Source organism: Carettochelys insculpta, chromosome 1 (genome assembly GCF_033958435.1).
Source record: "Carettochelys insculpta isolate YL-2023 chromosome 1, ASM3395843v1, whole genome shotgun sequence".
Classification (NCBI taxonomy): domain Eukaryota; kingdom Metazoa; phylum Chordata; order Testudines; family Carettochelyidae; genus Carettochelys; species Carettochelys insculpta.
The window spans coordinates 222268144-222280711 of NC_134137.1; the positions used below are offsets into that span (position 1 = coordinate 222268144).

Consider the following 12568-nt stretch of genomic DNA (forward strand, 5'->3'; position numbering starts at 1 on the left):
AAACCATGAGAATTTTACATTTTTGCTGCCCCAGATCTCAAAAACCAATTCTCTAAATTAAAACAGTATTTTTTTCAATGAAAAAAGCCATTGAGCTGACAACTTACATACCAACAACCAAGCCCAAGAGATTGGGAACTGCCAAGAAAAAGCCCCGAGTAACATAGGTTTGCAAAAGAAGCCACAGACAGAGGGTTTTTTTTTTTTAAACTCTAGCATAGTTGTTCAAAGATGACCCAGAACTACCAATAGCTGGGGGGAGGGGAAGGGAGGGAACAGTTGACAACATCAGTTTTAATGCTTTCTGGGCATAGCCCCTCCAGTAAGTTACAATTTTTGGTTGTATCCTGAAGCCCAGAAGAAAGGTGAAGGGCAGGGGAAGTTGCACTCTCTCTAAGACCTCTAAGGCTTCTCTAATTCAGAAGTTGGATTAAAGGCCTGTGTGGAACCCAACCTAATAAAAGGATGTGCATGCTGTTTGGTGCTGACAATGCTGCCAGTCGTGTGTTTAGGGATCCAAGGGTGGAAAAGATATTCTGGGCTTTGCTGCTGCCATGGGGAAGTCTCCCCCAGTGGCTAAGATACTGGGGGCTTTGCTGTCATGATAGGAAAGTCTCCTCTGGTGGCTAAGATATTTGGGGTTTTGCTGCTGCCGTGGCAAACAACCACCTTAACTGGCCCCCCACTTTGGCCCATACGAGGGCTTGCTGCCGCCGGGGAAAAGTCTCCCCCAGCAGCTAAGGGCTTGCTACTGCCAGGGAAAAGGTCTCCCCCAGTGGCTAAGAAATTCGGGGTTTGCCTGCTGCTGTGGGGAAGGACCACTTCAACTGGCCCCCTAGTTTACCCCACCCCCTTCGCCCGTACCAGGGTTTACTGCCCCTGCGAGGAAATCAAAAATTTTTTTTCCTGCACTTTTCTATCTTCTTTCTTCTCACTTTTAGAAACAGTCCTGGACCCCCATTATTTTTAGGGATCACATGCAGGTAATGACAGGAGGTGGTACACTCAGTGGACAGCCAGTTCAGAACACAGTTGATCCACCCATGTGGGCAATGTGATGGGATGGGAAATCAAAAATTCTTTTTTCCTACACTTTTCTATTCTCTTTCTTCTAACTTTGAGGGTCCCTGCATTATTTCCATGGACTGGGAGGGGCATGTGTAAAATGCAATGTGGGAAGATGATGTCAAGACCAGTGAGCATACCCAGAATGCTACAGGGATGAGGAAACCGTGGGATAGCTTCCCACAATGCACTACTGCAACAGTTTGTTTGTTTTTTTTTAAGACAATTTGTGTGTGGCAGCAATGTCTCACTTTTCTAAGGAGCATGTGGGAAGTGAGGATGGTCAAATCCGAACGTATAAATTCCAGAATTAGAAATCTAATATAAATAAATTGAAATTCATCTCGTAGCATAGATGCAGCCTTAGTGAAAACTATGCTAATGGTCAGTAAGACACACTGGTAACAACATAAGCAGTGCAGGTTCACATACTGCTGCCAACTTTGCAGTGGCAGGCATTCCAAATCATGAAACTGTACCCCAGCAAGGAAAGGTTGAAATGCTTATGAAATGTTTTTTGTCTTTGCTCCAGTCCTGCATCATGTGAAACGCAAGCTGCTTTGTGCTGAATAAGATCTCTCAGATGGGATTATACCCATTAAGAAGACATTGCAGATTGTCCCCATACCCAAAAGGAATCTTCTATCCACTGCTTCCCTAAGTCAATCCAGAAATATACATGCTAGTACTGCACATGCTCCTTATTCTCCCCAGCACACAGTGGAAATGAACCATTCTGAGTCTTACAAACTGAAGACGTACAGTTTGAGACAACAACTCAGTAGAATCAGGACATACACTGAATATCAAGCCTTGAAACCAAGATACCTCTAGAATACTTTACAGGGCCTTCAGAGTTCTTTATATATAGACCCTGAACAAAACACGTGACTTGTCACGGAAAGGTACAAAATGCTCAGTACTTACATGAGAGACAGGAACGGTTCCTTCAAGAAAAGAGCATAAACTGATCGTCAGGGATCTGAGGGGAAAACAGGAAAAACAGCATGAAGATATAAAACAGGTATAAATAAGCTAAATCATACCAAAATAAGAAGGAGACCCACAAACCTCAGAGATTCTTGCAATTCCTATCGAAAAGGATATTTCACATGGCAGATCCCATGAACTTTGCAAACTCAGAAAACATAAGAACTGGGGGACTGGATAGCACAGGGGATTGATAATAGGCTAGGGAACCTTTCATCCCTACGATGCTAGTTTGAATCCATTCCAAGTCAGCAGAGATTAAGTGATGTTACCATCTGGTGGTTGTTCAGTTACTGGTATGAAATAAGATGGTGGTCCCCCTGGACAGGTGTTCTCTTCACAACACTCACCACCATAATTGGCACTAATTGGCCTCCTTGTCAGTAGTCTCAGTAGAGAGGTTAAGGATTAAATTGCCCACAAAGAGTGAACTCTTCTTCTTGACATTACATAGAGACCCCCCAGGTGAGAGGTGAGGAAGCTTACATTACAGATGCTTGTTTTGTGAATAAATACGAGAACATCAGTCTCTTCTGCCTTTGGCCTACAAATGATGCTTTACCCACCTCATGGCTTCAAGACAGAATGTTTGAGAGAACTGTTTGAGCTATACAATAAACCCATTGCCCAAGACATATTAACATGGAATGAATTAATGAATTAGAGTCAAACCCTGCTACTCTGATAAATTGTTCCAAATGGACAAGCTGTTCCTATTTGAACTTGAAAGCAAAGGTTTATACAAAAGATTGATGCTTTGAAGTAGCCATATAATCTCATGGAGATGGTTTGAAGGGCAGAGAATTCCAGTGTGTTTTAAATTAAAACTAATGGTGAGCAGTAAAGCAAAAGGATGTGTTTGTACAAAAACATATTTGCTCTCAGAAGATAAGGAGGACAGAATCTTATTTAGCTTTCTCTAGTCAACAAAAGACTACAGAGGCTGGTCTGCTGTCCCAGATCCATGTTCTGAGACATTGTTTCAAGCAGTACATTAACTCCTTTATTCCTGAATGTATGTTAAAAATACACCGAGGAATATGATGTATGGGTGCTGTTGCAGCAGAAAGGGGGGAGGTGCGGGCAGGTTGGCGTTGGGAAGGCTTGGGAGATAGGTAAGCACTGTAGCAATTGTGTATGTGAAGAGGGTGGGAGAGCACATTCTGGTCCAGGAGAAGGGTTGGGGTGGGGGACAAAAAATCCCAGAGAAGTAGGTAGGCTAACAAGTGGGAGGAAACAACTGGAGAAAATCCCAGTGGATTAAGAATTACAAGTACCGCAAGCCAGCTGTACATAGTTTGAGTTGAGCTGGCCAGCCAGGGAAGAGCAACATGCTGGCTGGCATAGGCATCAGGAAGAGAGACACCCCAGGAGCATGCAATTTGTTACAAAAAAAGAGCTGCAATTCAAGCTCTAATGGGCAGAAACAAAGTTTTTGCATGAAAATTTCAACAATACTTCAGTGGAGCTTTTTCATTGCAATTTCCTGCAAAAATGTCTTTCATTTTGTTTTGCGATGAAAAACAAGCTGAAAATGAAAACACACTGGATTTTCTCAAACTGTTTTTGGCAAGAAACAGTGTACTTATGCTAACATTTTTCAGCTTAGAAAAAACATTTTTTTTAAATAGCCAATTTTTTGGTAGAGATTTGCATATTTGAGGGGAAAAACAACTTTTTATTGTAGCAGAATGGAATGCAGGGAAATTGATACAGTAGATCCTTGCTTACATCAAAAGATTTCTAAGAATAACTGTTGCTTATGAGCAACATTTGCCTTGAGAACACCTGCCCCACCATGAGTTGTCCACTTAACAGCAAAATAGCAAGCATGTGGGACACAGTGACTGGATACACTGGCAACAGTCTGGTGGCAGAGAATGGGGAGGTAGGCCAGGTTGTAACATGTCTTGCATTGAGAAGGTCTCCTGAAACCATGTTATTTTTAAACCAAAAGTTTATTGACTACTTTGCTCCACTCCCAATCTTCCAACCTCAGTTCAACACACTAGACTCCACTTCCATGTCTCAGTCCCAGTGCCCTTGACCCTACACCTTTTGACTTCTTGTCCCCACCCCCAACTTTTTGTCCTGATTGCCATCTTCTGAAGTCTAACTTCTTATCCTGCTCCGTTCCAGTTCGGGAGTGTCCTCTTTGCTGACTGGGCACCAGTAGGGACAGAACTGAAACCACAAGAGATACAATTTCCCTGCTTTATGTTTCTGTGCCCACTGTTGCAACAGCTCCTGTAGTTCTGGAGAACCAATTCATCCTAAAGTCCACCCCAACATTTTGCAGCCTCAGCATAGACAGAAACCTCAGAGTATTTGGTCAACAAACTCTAACAAGATTCTGCTTAATATATATGAACTGCAACTGCCATAACTTGGCTAATGTTAGATAGATTTCCAGAGGAGTGGTAAAAGGCACATCCTTGACATCGGGGCCCTCTACCACATTTCAAGTCTCTGATCCAAACAGAGGCATCAGAGTTTCTCAGTGAAACTGCTAAAAGAATATTTTAATATGGTAATTGAACAATATATTTTTCTCTTATATTGTTCTCAGAAATGGCTGAACTGTTTTGCTGAAATTTTCCCGGTGGGGGAAGGAGGGAAAAATCAGCCCGAATTCTTGACGTTTGGTAGTTATAAGAAGCTGACAACAGTATATTATAATGAGAAGCATCAACAAACCATGGAAAGCGTTGGCAATCAGTACAGGTGTTGCTACTTGCATCATTTACAGTAACAACTTTAATGCCAAAAGGTGCCAAATTACTGGTTTGATCCCTGTATTTATAAAGTTACGTACTGAGCATTGACTTAATTGGGAAGTGAGAGCTCTCACCATTTTGCAGAAGATAGTCATTGTCTTTTGCAAAATTAGACCACAGAGAATGTATACGAAATCACGTAACTACTGAAAGGCAGTCAGTTTTGGGGTCTCACTCAAGTGTTTAACAGTCCATAGCAACACTACAGAAATATTCAGTATAAGAAGTGAGAAAAAGCACTATGAATTGAAAACTGAAAAAGTTTAGTTAAGTAATTATACTGGGCCTAAATTGAAATTTGACAAGTCACTAGAGCTAACATTGTGGCAGAAGTACCATAAAACCTTCAAAGATTACAAATGGTTCAAGTGCTAGATTTTAAGTTGTCCCCAACATATAAAAATAAAACTTTCCATGTAAAGTACTGAAAAAAAATAAATAAAAATGGGATGTATCTGAGGAAACTGTGATACACCACATGTTAGATAAGAACAGAAAACATACGAGATGTGGACCAAACTCTGCTCTCCTATTTCTGTGCAGCCTCACTGCAACTAAGAGCAGAATTTGACCCACTAAAATGCTATGGTGTAATTTTTTATTATACAGCACTTTGAGACACAATTTGTCACTAGAGACACACAACCTAATTACACTGCATTAACACAGCAGCTTTCTCCAGGACATGCTATTATATAACATGTAAAAAGAATAAAATCTATTAAAATTGACCATTTACTTTCCAGTACTCCTTATTATAAGTGGAATAATCCTCTGACTCATATGCCACTGTTATCCTCATTTTAATGGCTTGTGTTTTCAACACAAAATTAATGTAGATGGTGGCTGTTTGCTAGATGACCAACTGATCATCTTCTCTAGTGTCCAGCATTATTTCTCAGAGCGGTAGCCGTGTTACTCTGTAGCTTAGAGAAAAACAAGAAGCCTTGGGGCACCTTATAGACTAACAGGTCTTTTGGAGCATAAGCTTTTGTGGGCAAAGACCCGCTTCATCAGATTATGAAGTGGGTCTTGGCCCACGAAAGCTTATGCTCCAAAATATCTGTTAGTCTATAAGGTGCCACAAGACAGCATGATTTAGCGGTTCCCAAGAAAAAAACTACTACAGCTTGAATCTCTCTAGTGTGGCATCATCAGGACCAGACTGGTGCCAAATGAGAGAATTTACCAGACCGCAGGTCGATATCGTCTAGCAGCATTAACAACACTTCCACCACTTACTGGGTTCTTAGAAGACAGTAAGGGGTAAATTACAGCTAAATAGTGGCACAGAACACTGAGCGCCAGGACTGACGTCTGTAAACAAACTTAATGGGACAGCAAGAAACTTGGCCAAACCCATGATAAGTGATTATCCAGCTCCACACAAGAGAGTGCTGGACTAGGGAGGTTCACTGAGTACTAACCTTGGCAGAATTTCACTTTTTACCACCCTCAATGAAGTTTATGTAAGTGGATTTTCTGTAAGGGCTCAGCCAGGGCCCAGGTAGGGGGGTATTAAAATCCAATTCCTGATACACTAGCAAGATGTGGATCATGCCTCCATGGCTGTTGGTTGGAGTGAGTGTTGTCCAGTAGACAGGACTCTGGTCTAGGAGTACAGATACCCTTATGTTCTCTCCTTAGCTCTGGGATTAACTCCCACTGGCCAGATTTTGACACCCTCTAGCACTGTTCCTCGCATAGTCCTATTAAAATCATGGGACCACTTGGGGTTTAAAGTTACTATTCTAAAGCAGTAAGGATGGGAGAATCTAGCACTATGAATAATTTTTCAAAAACACCTAAGTGATTTACATGTTCAAATCTCATTTTCAAAAATGACTCTGGCATCTAAACTTTAGTAAGAGTGAAAATCAATAAAATTTGGGGTTTGTTTCCATGGCAGGGTAACGCGCCCTACAGGGGTGTGCTTTCTAACATGCATAAACGTGTTGCAAATTAATTGGTCAGTGTAGACCCTGGTGGTGCACCTTAACGTTTCCAAAGTGGGATTTAACTTAGAAACTTACTAGCCAGTCGTTAGTGCACACCAGGAGGGTCTACACAGAGCAATCAACGTGCAACATGTTAGCATGTTTTAGAAATCACATGCCCATAGTATGCCTTGTCGTGCCACATAAGACAGGCCTGCAGGACTCTAACTGCATAAGTCACATCCGCAAATGGAACACAGGCTTCTAAATCACTGAGTGAGCTTTTGAAAATGTCTATCATATGTGGCTTGAAAAAGCCATCTACCCTTTCTGTGTCTGATTTCTAACCTGTCAAAGAGAATTAATATCACGTGCCCATCTTTGCACAGGGCTTTGAGATCTAACAAATAAAATGTGCTATAGAGGTGCTGAGTATTATGAATTCAAAACCTGGATTGGAACAGAGGATGCAATTCCTGAACACCCACTACACAGAAAAGATGGGCATAGGAATTGGGTAATTGTGAACTTACCACAGTATGAGACTGCTCTCACGCGGGCTTTTGTGGAACTGGCAAGGACCAGCTCTTCCACCTGCATCCTGCCCTGTATACCAATTCCACAGAAGGGTCTGTTGCACTATAAGCTTTCCATGGCCTCTACAATCCTGAATGCATTTTACTCTTCTAGTATCTGATGTAGAATTTCATGCCAAAGGAGGATGGCGTGGACAAGGCAACAGAGAAATCCTAATGTTATTACATTCTCAGTCCAAATAGAGTCCAGACTGATCCAAGCTCAAGTCGGGTAAAAAACTGCAGAACATCAAACCCTTCTGAGCTGAAATTCAACAGAGCCTGTGAATGATCTGAATCCGAGGTGGAGAGAAAGTTCATTGCATGTCTTACACAAGCAGAGACAGATTACAGCAAAATTAAATTGAGGGTTTTAGTGGATGTAATTGTTGTTTTTATATATTAATGAACAACAATAATACGTGATCCTGAATTGAATATCAGGGCTGACATTTAATCTGAGCCCTCATGCTATCCATAAATGTTCATAAACGTCACAAGACCCCTGCCCCTTTATTGAATTACGACTTAGTATGCAATTTGGGAAACATGGATTAATCTACATAGATTCATATTTCTACAAGTTAAATTATTTTGTTGATTTATGCCCTTTTTCACTAAATGTCCTTTTCATCCAGAATCCAAGATGGAGCATGCAAATAGCTGACAAGAGAGTGAAAGGATCAGCTCAAAACCAAGCAGCCAGCAGCAGATGGAAAACTGGTATAGTGAAACCTCTACTAATTACCTCTTGCTATTTGCAGTCACCTCTGTTAATGCCCAGCAATATCTCAGTCCCTGTGAGATCTCCTATCTACTTTATATTAACTCACACTGCAGCAGGTGACCACCTAAAATGCATCTGGCATGTGCTGACCTGCCCACCTGTGTAATAAACTATTTACAATCAGCTTGCAAAGGAGGCCAGAGGTGGAACCTTCTTTAGTATTAGGAGTTCACTCCAAGAACATAATTTTTAACCTCCTATCAATGGCAGAATGCATTGGCAAAAGCCACAGCATTAAACTGAGAGGTATGCATCAGGAAAAGTGCCTTGGCAGAGCACAAGGAGAACTGATCTGAAAGTACTTCTTTTTATTGTCACACTATCTTAAATGACCACCTGTTAATAGTTAAAGTACCTGCAGTCCTCCTATTCCTTCTTATTAATAGATGGCATGGGACAAAGATATTTGCTTGTGAACTGATTATTATTAATTGTATCACTGTAGTGCACAGGACTGTCGTCACGGATGAGGACCTCAGTGCTGTGGAGCTACTCAACCACAGTGTGTTACAGCATGGACATAAACATTAGCAGCCAATTAAATGACAGCGGTCCCACAAATTGTGCCCACAGGCTCAGTCTTGCTCCCTTTGAAGTCAACTGAGTTTTGTCTTTGGATATACCCATTTTGGAGTTGGAGGTGTAGCTTCCTACTTGCATGTGCTGAGTTTTGATCAAGCCAGAATGATAAAAGTAGCAGTATAAGTGAGGTGGTGAGGGTGGTAGGAAAAGACCAGCCACCTGAGTACAATCCTTTCCCAGACTCTTGATAAATATTTGAGTAGCTTGCCCATCCTATTGCTCATACTGCCATGGCCATACTGCTATTCTTAGTATACTAGCTCAATCAATGCACACACACACAAATCCATCCATGCTGGGAATTACACTGCCAACTCTAATGCAGACATATCAATGACAGGGTCAGAAGACGACACCAAAGGAAAAAAATGGCCAGCTTTTCAGGTGTTTCATGTCTTTCTACTTTTATTTGTTCCTAGTAGTAGACAGCAGCTTCTCAGTCTAATACATGGTAGTTGAGCAGTATATCCCTTCTTGAGATGTGGTAAGGAAATAACTTGATGCTCTGGGGCTATCAAACAAGACATGTAATGAAAGTCATCCTAGTGGATTAATGCTAGGGAAACCTTGAATCTTGGACTCAGAAAGAGCCAAGGAGATGGCCTCAACATTGTCAGTCCAAACAAGGCAAAATTTTAGCATGGGATGCTGCAAACTGAATATCAAGCCTCACATCTTAGTAACAGAGAGCTGCACAAATAACAAACAATAATTATGTACATTGAAAGGTTAATGTACACTTTTATATACAGCAAAGTGTATTTTATATATGCTTGTTGATTTTTTTAATTAAAATAAAAAAATGAATTTTCATATTGAAAGGGATGATACACTTAAAGTGTGGGAAAAGTAACCAGATTACTGGTTCTGTAAGTTTTGCATAAGGGGCCATGATAAAGACTTAACAATTTTGATTTCCTGATGACACATCAGTTACCCATTCTTCAAAGACAAACTTGCAAAACATTTCCAGAGGAGACCTCTCATAGAACAGGAGAAATAACTATATTTTCCTTTTGTCTACTTAAGATTAAGAACGTCACATTTTTCTTAACTGCATATTTTAAAATGTATACAAAGCAAGAGAATGATACATTATCCTTCCTTTAACTAGTGTTTAAGTTAGTTTGTTTTAAAATATTATGGTTGAATTTTGCACTTGTGCTGCAACAAAAAGAGCTTTCTCCCACCCTTTTCTGAGTAATTAAAAACAGATGAAAGAAACAGCTTTGATTGCAGATTTTTGCTCTTTTAGTAAAATGTAGCATACATGTTAAGGAATACTAATCGTATAAAGCTTTATATTAAATTATATATTCACACACAAACATTATGCAGGAGCTATTAACAAATAAAGGAGTTTCTACATCTTTCACTTGAAGATCTAAAAAGGAAAAATTGGGGAAACAGACTTTTTAATAAGTGCTGCTTGACAATAAGATTGGGTGATAGAGTTTCTTGCACAAAGTCACACAAAACTAATCAAAATCACAGTCATAATATTAATTATATATGAACTACATTCCACAGGTAACTCAATCCACAAGAAGTTCTAACTGCAGTTTTCATAGAAACTAATGAAAGATGCATACTGTGAAAGAGCACTCTCCAGTATCTGAAAACTGAACTCCAATTACCATCCATCAGGAGCCTCTAGCTGCCTAAGGAGAAACTTCAATCTCTGCATACAAAGCACCTTTGAAGACAGCACCTTCAAAGAAAGGGCTGTAAAGCTCTCCAGAAGATACATCATGTCACAGCTCCACCTAGTTTGTAACACCAAGGGTTAATTTTGTTATCTGTAAGTCAACCACCTATATTTGGAGCATATATTTTGATATTATAAATAGATTACTGATATTTTGAGTTGATGACAAGGTATAGTATTAATATTAATTTGTAATAGCTTTCAGGAGTTCATAAAGGACAACTTAGAATCAGTTGATTTTGAGTTGATGGATTTAAAAAAAATTCCTTTGCTGGCCATTTCTAAAAAAGAGGCTTAATTGCAATTTTTGGATTCAGCTTTAAGACCCCGATGCAGGAACAGTACTTAGGTACATGTCTAAGTTCAAGTATGTCCTACGTATTATCCTGAAGAGAGATGTCTTTCTGAAACTCTGCCTAAGAAAACAGAGGTTTCCACTGTGCACATGAGTGAACGTCAAAGAAGTCAAGACGACCCCTAAACACTTTGGATTATTCCTATCCCACCTGGACATAAATTAAAGTCTTTTGGAATATGGTTCTATGAGACACACAAAGCTAAATTAAAATGAATACTGAAGTATTAAGCAAAGTGAACATGAAAAGCTCAAATATTAAATGTTGAAACATTAAGTTGAAAAATAGTGATAACGTGCTTTGGTAGTTGATAAAAGCAATTTCTAAAGTCTGGCTTGTTGTCTAGTAACAATAGAAAATGAGTTAAGTCACTGATTTACGGTATTTATTAATTACTTTCTTATTAGGTATTAAAGGCCTCCAACGGTAATCAAAGCATCTAGTGTGTTCTGATAATAAGCCTATATGGTGGCTTTTGAATTGCACTTGCACTCCAATGAGCTCTATCTGCAATTCTTTTCCAACAGTGTAGAGACACCAGGGCTGGAATAGAAGCAGATGCTGCAGGAGAAGACTGAGGTGTATTCACAAAGCTTTTGCAAAGACTCATGCATGGAACAAATGTAGGCATTAGAAATCAGATATAAGGTATATTGGGAAAGCCATGCAGCCTTTGCGGTGTTGTAGGACTGGAACATGAAGCTGTATTATAAATCAAAGTGAAGTGCCTAAGAAGGGACATAATGAAAAAGCCTGAATATATTAAGCCTAAATCTACAGAATAAAATTCAACACAACATTTTAAGAAAGAGAGAACAAAATGTTTCTTTTCCATCAGTACACCCAAAAGAACCAATCATGCCATGAGACTATGCAGACATAGAGGAACATGCAAGATGATCAGAAAACACACACAACAACAGCAAATCCGGGGCACCTTACACTTAGGTGACCTTCATTTTGTTCTACAGTTTTTAAAATTTATACTTCCCGTAACAAACTGTGCTCTCATAGTAGCATGTAATTTGTGGAACCAGACCAAAAAACATCACAGGAAATATGGTGTTCTCTTTTGCACCCCTCCAATCCCAGAGAGGTCAATGAGATCGTGCATCTGAATGAATAAGTGCAGAATAAAGTTCACAGTAAATAGAGAATGGCTATACATCGATGGTATCAAAACTTTTCAGCCAGATGGCCAGAAAGGCCAAGGGGTCGCACTCAATATGTCCTGGATGAGACTCCAACTTATTCTGTTCCCCTTTATGCTTCTTAGGAGCTAAAAAGGAAAATACATTCACTTTTGGGGACTCTGTAGTAGTAGTAGTAGAAGAAACGACATAGTTGGATCCTGTGCTTCCATTCACAGAGTTCCTGTCTGCTGATGGTGTGCTGGGTACTAGGAAGTGTTTGGGACTAGAAGTCTGGAACAAGTTCTGCTTTAATTGGAACAGTAGACAATCTTTCTGGAATACAGCCAGCTAGTGCAGCTGAAAGTATCCCTCAGATTCTATCTTACACTAAGGCAGAGAATCAGGGTCTGTAACTGGTTGCTGGTTCTCAGCTTTTCCACCTCCACTTCTCCTGGGATGCCCTGCATGGCTGGGGAGTGGAGCCATTCTTTACTAGTGCTCTCCCAGGCCACAGACACAGACAGTCAGCCTCTCATCCTTTTTGACCTGGGGATCCCGTATCCCAGCTGTGATACAGGCCACGGCTGCTCGCCCGCTCCTGCAATGCAGCAGGTGTCCAGCAGAGGCGCTGCTGTGACTTTGCAAGGGAGATTTAGCC

The 12568-nt window shown here is 40.4% G+C and overlaps 1 protein-coding gene across 14 annotated transcripts in view; it reads right to left on the bottom strand.

The window, feature by feature from the left end:
- ZBTB20 (zinc finger and BTB domain containing 20) overlaps positions 1-12568 on the bottom strand; it is a 750151-nt gene that overhangs the window by 182955 nt on the left and 554628 nt on the right. For all 14 annotated transcript variants that reach the window (XM_075000257.1, XM_075000328.1, XM_075000320.1 and 11 more), the window contains one exon: positions 1993-2047. The gene's annotated coding sequence lies outside the window, so the exon portion shown is untranslated. The remainder of the gene's footprint in view (positions 1-1992; positions 2048-12568) is intronic.